Raw genomic sequence first — 5,910 nt, 5'->3', positions numbered from 1 at the left:
GGTCCTAGCTCATGTCCAAGGCACCAAAGCCAGCTAAAAAGTCAATATTCGATACCTAAAACTTGAATTGTACTACTTCTTATTGGGTATTACATCAACTTAGAAGCTTCATCTGTGTTCTATTAAGGTGCTTTTAGTGTCTCCACATACCGCAGCACGCGACATAGCTTTGCAGACGATAAGTACAACCGTTTCAGAGAGAAGAGCGGCCAATGTGACGATCTGGCTTTAAGTCGATTCGATAACAAATGACGAAAAAGGACGGATATCTCAGGTTATTACTACATATGAACACTTTTCACATTCTCCCGTGCAACTCGGCTGCTAGTCCTCCTTTCATGCAGAATCTTAAGGTCCTAGCTCATGTCCAAGGCACCAAAGCCAGCTAAAAAGTCAATAACCGATACCTAAAACTTGAATTGTACTACTTCTTACTGGCTATTACATCATGTTAGGAGCTTCATTTGTGTTCTACTATGGTGCTTTTAGTGTTTCCGAATACCGCAGTACGCGACATAGCTTTGCAGACGATAAGTACAACCGTTTCAGAGAGAAGAGCGGCCAATGTGACGATGTGGCTTTAAGTCGATTCGATAACAAATGACGAAAACGGACGGATTTCTCAGGTTTTAAATACATATGAACACTTTTCACATTCTCCCGTGCAACTAGGCTGCTAGTCCTCCTTTCATGCAGAATCTTAAGGTCCTAGCTCATGTCCAAGGCAACAAAGCCAGCTAAAAAGTCAATAATCAATACGTAAAACTTGAATTGTACTACTTCTTACTGGCTATTACATCATCTTAGAAGCTTCATCTGTGTTCTACTACGTTGCTTTTAGTTTCTCCGCATACCGCAGCACGCGACATAGTTGTGCAGACGATAAGTACAACCGTTTCAGAGAAAAAAGCGGCCAATCAGACGATCTGGCTTTAAGTCGATTCGATAACAAATGAGGAAAACGGACGGATTTCTCAGGTTCTTACTACATATGAACACTTTTCACATTCTCCCGTGCAACTCGGCTGCTAGTCCTCCTTTCATGCAGAATCTTAAGGTCCTAGCTCATGTCCAAGGCACCAAAGCCAGCTGAAAAGTCAATAATCGATACCTAAAACTTGAATCGTACTACTTCTTACTGGATATTACATCATCTTAGAAGCTTCATCTGTGCTCTACTGCGGTGATTTTAGTGTCACCACATACCGCAGTACGTGACATAGCTTTGCAGACGAAAAGTACAACCTTTTCAGAGAGAAGAGCGGCCAATGTGACGATCTGGCTTTAAGTCGATTCGATAACAAATGACGAAAAAGGACGGATTTCTCAGGTTATTACTACATATGAACACTTTTCACATTCTCCCGTGCAACTCGACTGCTAGTCCTCCTTTCATGCAGAATCTTAAGGTCCTAGCTCATGTCCAAGGCACCAAAGCCAGCTAAAAAGTCAATATTCGATACCTAAAACTTGAATTGTACTACTTCTTATTGGGTATTACATCAACTTAGAAGCTTCATCTGTGTTCTACTGTGGTGATTTTAGTGTCTCCGCATACCGCAGCACGTGACATAGCTTTGCAGACGATAAGTACAACCGTTTCAGAGAGAAGAGCGGCCAATGTGACGATCTGGCTTTAAGTCGATTCGATAACAAATGACGAAAACGGACGGATTTCTAAGGTTATTACTACATATGAACACTTTTCACATTCTCCCGTGCAACTCGGCTGCTAGTCCTCCTTTCATGAAGAATGTTAAGGTCCTAGCTCATGTCCAAGGGACCAAAGCCAGCTAAAAAGTCAATAATCGATACCTTAAACTTGAATTGTACTACTTCTTACTGGGTATTACATCAACTTAGAAGCTTCATCTGTGTTCTACTATGGTGCTTTTAGTGTCTCCCCATACCGCAGCACGCGACATAGCTTTGCAGACGATAAGTACAACCGTTTCAGAGAGAAGAGCGGCCAATGTGTCGATCTGGCTTTAAGTCGATTCGATAACAAATGACGAAAACGGACGGATTTCTCAGGTTTTTACTACATATGAACACTTTTCACATTCTCCCGTGCAACTGGGCTGCTAGTCCTCCTTTTATGCAGAATCTTAAAGTCCTAGCTCATGTCCGAGGCACGAAAGCCAGCTAAAAAGTCAATAATCGATACCTAAATCTTGAATTGGACTACTTCTTACTGGCTATTACATCAACTTAGAAGATTCATCTGTGTTCTACTATGGTGCTTTTCCTGCTTCCGCCTACGGCAACGGGCGACATAGCTTTGCAGACTATAAGCACAACCGTTTCAGAGAGAAGAGCGGCCAATGTGACGATCTGGCTTTAAGTCGATTCGATAACAAATGACGAAAAAGGACGGATATCTCAGGTTATTACTACATATGAACACTTTTCACATTCTCCCGTGCAACTCGGCTGCTAGTCCTCCTTTCATGCAGAATCTTAAGGTCCTAGCTCATGTCCAAGGCACCAAAGCCAGCTAAGAGGTCCATATTCAATACCTAAAACTTGAATTGTACTACTTCTTACTGGCTATTACATCAACTTAGAAGCTTGATCTGTGGTCTAATATGGTGCTTTTAGTGTCTCAGCATGCCGCAGCACCCGACATAGCTTTGCAGACGATAAGTACAACCGTTTCAGAGAGAAGAGCGGCCAATGTGACGATCTGGCTTTAAGTCGATTCGATAACAAATGACGAAAACGGACGGATTTCTCAGGTTTTTACTACATATGAACACTTTTCATATTCTCCCGTGCAACTCGGTTGCTAGTCCTCCTTACATGCAGAATCTTAAAGTCCTAGCTCATGTCCAAGGCACCAAAGCCAGCTAAAAAGTCATAATCGATTCCTAAAACTTGAATTGTACTACTTCTTACTGGCTATTACATCAACTTAGATGCTTCATCCGTGTTCTACTATGGTGATTTTAGTGTCTCCACATACCGCTGCACGCGACATAGCTTTGCAGACGATATGTACAAACTTTTCAGAGAGAAGAGCGGCCAATGTGACCATCTGGCTTTAAGTCGATTCGATAACAAATGACGAAAACGGACGGATTTCTCAGGTTTTTACTACATATGAACACTTTTCACATTCTGACGTGCAACTCGGCTGCTAGTCCTCCTTTCATGCAGAATCTTAAGGTCCTAGCTCATGTCCAAGGTACCGAACCCAGCTAAAAAGTCAATAATCGATACCTAAAACTTGAATTGTTCTACTTCTTACTGGCTATTGCATCAACTTAGAAGCTTCATCTGTGTTCTACTATGGTGATTTTAGTGTCTCCGCATACCGCAGCACGCGACATAGCTTTCAGGCGGTAAGTACAACCGTTTCAGAGAGAAGAGCGGCCAATGTGACGATCTGGCTCTAAGTCGATTCGATAACAAATGACGAAAACGGACGGATTTCTCAGGTTTGTACTACATATGAACACTTTTCACATTCTCCCGTGGAACTCGGCTGCTAGTCCACATTTCATGCAGAATCTTAAGGTCCTAGCTCATGTGTAATGCACCAAAGCCAGCTGAAAAGTCAATAATCGATACCTAAAACTTGAATTGTACTACTTCTTACTGGATATTACATCATCTTAGAAGCTTCATCTGTGTTCTACTGCGGTGATTTTAGTGTCACCACATACCGCAGCACGTGACATAGCTTTGCAGACGATAAGTACAACCGTTTCAGAGAGAAGAGCGGCCAATGTGACGATCTGGCTTTAAGTCGATTCGACAACAAATGACGAAAAAGGACGGATTTCTCAGGTTATTACTACATATGAACATTTTTCACATTCTCCCGTGCAACTCGGCTGCTAGTCCTCCTTTCATGCAGAATCTTAAGGTCCTAGCTCATGTCCAAGGCACCAAAGCCAGCTAAAAAGTCAATATTCGATACCTAAAACTTGAATTGTACTACTTCTTATTGGGTATTACATCAACTTAGAAGCTTCATCTGTGTTCTATTAAGGTGCTTTTAGTGTCTCCACATACCGCAGCACGCGACATAGCTTTGCAGACGATAAGTACAACCGTTTCAGAGAGAAGAGCGGCCAATGTGACGATCTGGCTTTAAGTCGATTCGATAACAAATGACGAAAAAGGACGGATATCTCAGGTTATTACTACATATGAACACTTTTCACATTCTCCCGTGCAACTCGGCTGCTAGTCCTCCTTTCATGCAGAATCTTAAGGTCCTAGCTCATGTCCAAGGCACCAAAGCCAGCTAAAAAGTCAATAACCGATACCTAAAACTTGAATTGTACTACTTCTTACTGGCTATTACATCATGTTAGGAGCTTCATTTTTGTTCTACTATGGTGCTTTTAGTGTTTCCGAATACCGCAGTACGCGACATAGCTTTGCAGACGATAAGTACAACCGTTTCAGAGAGAAGAGCGGCCAATGTGACGATGTGGCTTTAAGTCGATTCGATAACAAATGACGAAAACGGACGGATTTCTCAGGTTTTAAATACATATGAACACTTTTCACATTCTCCCGTGCAACTAGGCTGCTAGTCCTCCTTTCATGCAGAATCTTAAGGTCCTAGCTCATGTCCAAGGCAACAAAGCCAGCTAAAAAGTCAATAATCAATACGTAAAACTTGAATTGTACTACTTCTTACTGGCTATTACATCATCTTAGAAGCTTCATCTGTGTTCTACTACGTTGCTTTTAGTTTCTCCGCATACCGCAGCACGCGACATAGTTTTGCAGACGATAAGTACAACCGTTTCAGAGAAAAAAGCGGCCAATCAGACGATCTGGCTTTAAGTCGATTCGATAACAAATGAGGAAAACGGACGGATTTCTCAGGTTTTTACTACATATGAACACTTTTCACATTCTCCCGTGCAACTCGGCTGCTAGTCCTCCTTTCATGCAGAATCTTAAGGTCCTAGCTCATGTCCAAGGCACCAAAGCCAGCTGAAAAGTCAATAATCGATACCTAAAACTTGAATCGTACTACTTCTTACTGGATATTACATCATCTTAGAAGCTTCATCTGTGCTCTACTGCGGTGATTTTAGTGTCACCACATACCGCAGTACGTGACATAGCTTTGCAGACGAAAAGTACAACCGTTTCAGAGAGAAGAGCGGCCAATGTGACGATCTGGCTTTAAGTCGATTCGATAACAAATGACGAAAAAGGACGGATTTCTCAGGTTATTACTACATATGAACACTTTTCACATTCTCCCGTGCAACTCGACTGCTAGTCCTCCTTTCATGCAGAATCTTAAGGTCCTAGCTCATGTCCAAGGCACCAAAGCCAGCTAAAAAGTCAATATTCGATACCTAAAACTTGAATTGTACTACTTCTTATTGGGTATTACATCAACTTAGAAGCTTCATCTGTGTTCTATTAAGGTGCTTTTAGTGTCTCCACATACCGCAGCACGCGACATAGCTTTGCCGACGATAAGTACAACCGTTTCAGTGAGAAGAGCGGTCAATGTGACGATCTGGCTTTAAGTCAATTCGATAACAAATGACGAAAACGGACGGATTTCTCAGGTTTTCACTACATATGAACACTTTTCACATTCTCCCGTGCAGCTCGGCTGCTAGTCCTCCTTTCATGCAGAATCTTGAGGTCCTAGCTCATGTCCAAGGCACAAAAGCCAGCTAAAAGGTCAATATTCAATACCTAAAACTTGAATTGTACTACTTCTTACTGGCTATTACATCAACTTCGAAGCTTCATCTGTGTTCTACTATGGTGATTTTAGTGTGTCAGCATTCCGCAGCACGCGACATAGCTTTGCAGACGATAAGTACAACCGTTTCAGAGAGAAGAGCGGCCAATGTGACGATCTGGCTAAAGTCGATTCGATAACAAATGACGAAAACGGACGTATTTCTCAGGTTTTAC

This window comes from Schistocerca gregaria, unplaced genomic scaffold (assembly GCF_023897955.1).
Source record: "Schistocerca gregaria isolate iqSchGreg1 unplaced genomic scaffold, iqSchGreg1.2 ptg000448l, whole genome shotgun sequence".
Taxonomy (NCBI): domain Eukaryota; kingdom Metazoa; phylum Arthropoda; class Insecta; order Orthoptera; family Acrididae; genus Schistocerca; species Schistocerca gregaria.
The sequence above is the reverse complement of the archived record's forward strand: the minus strand, read 5'-3'. Positions refer to the sequence as shown.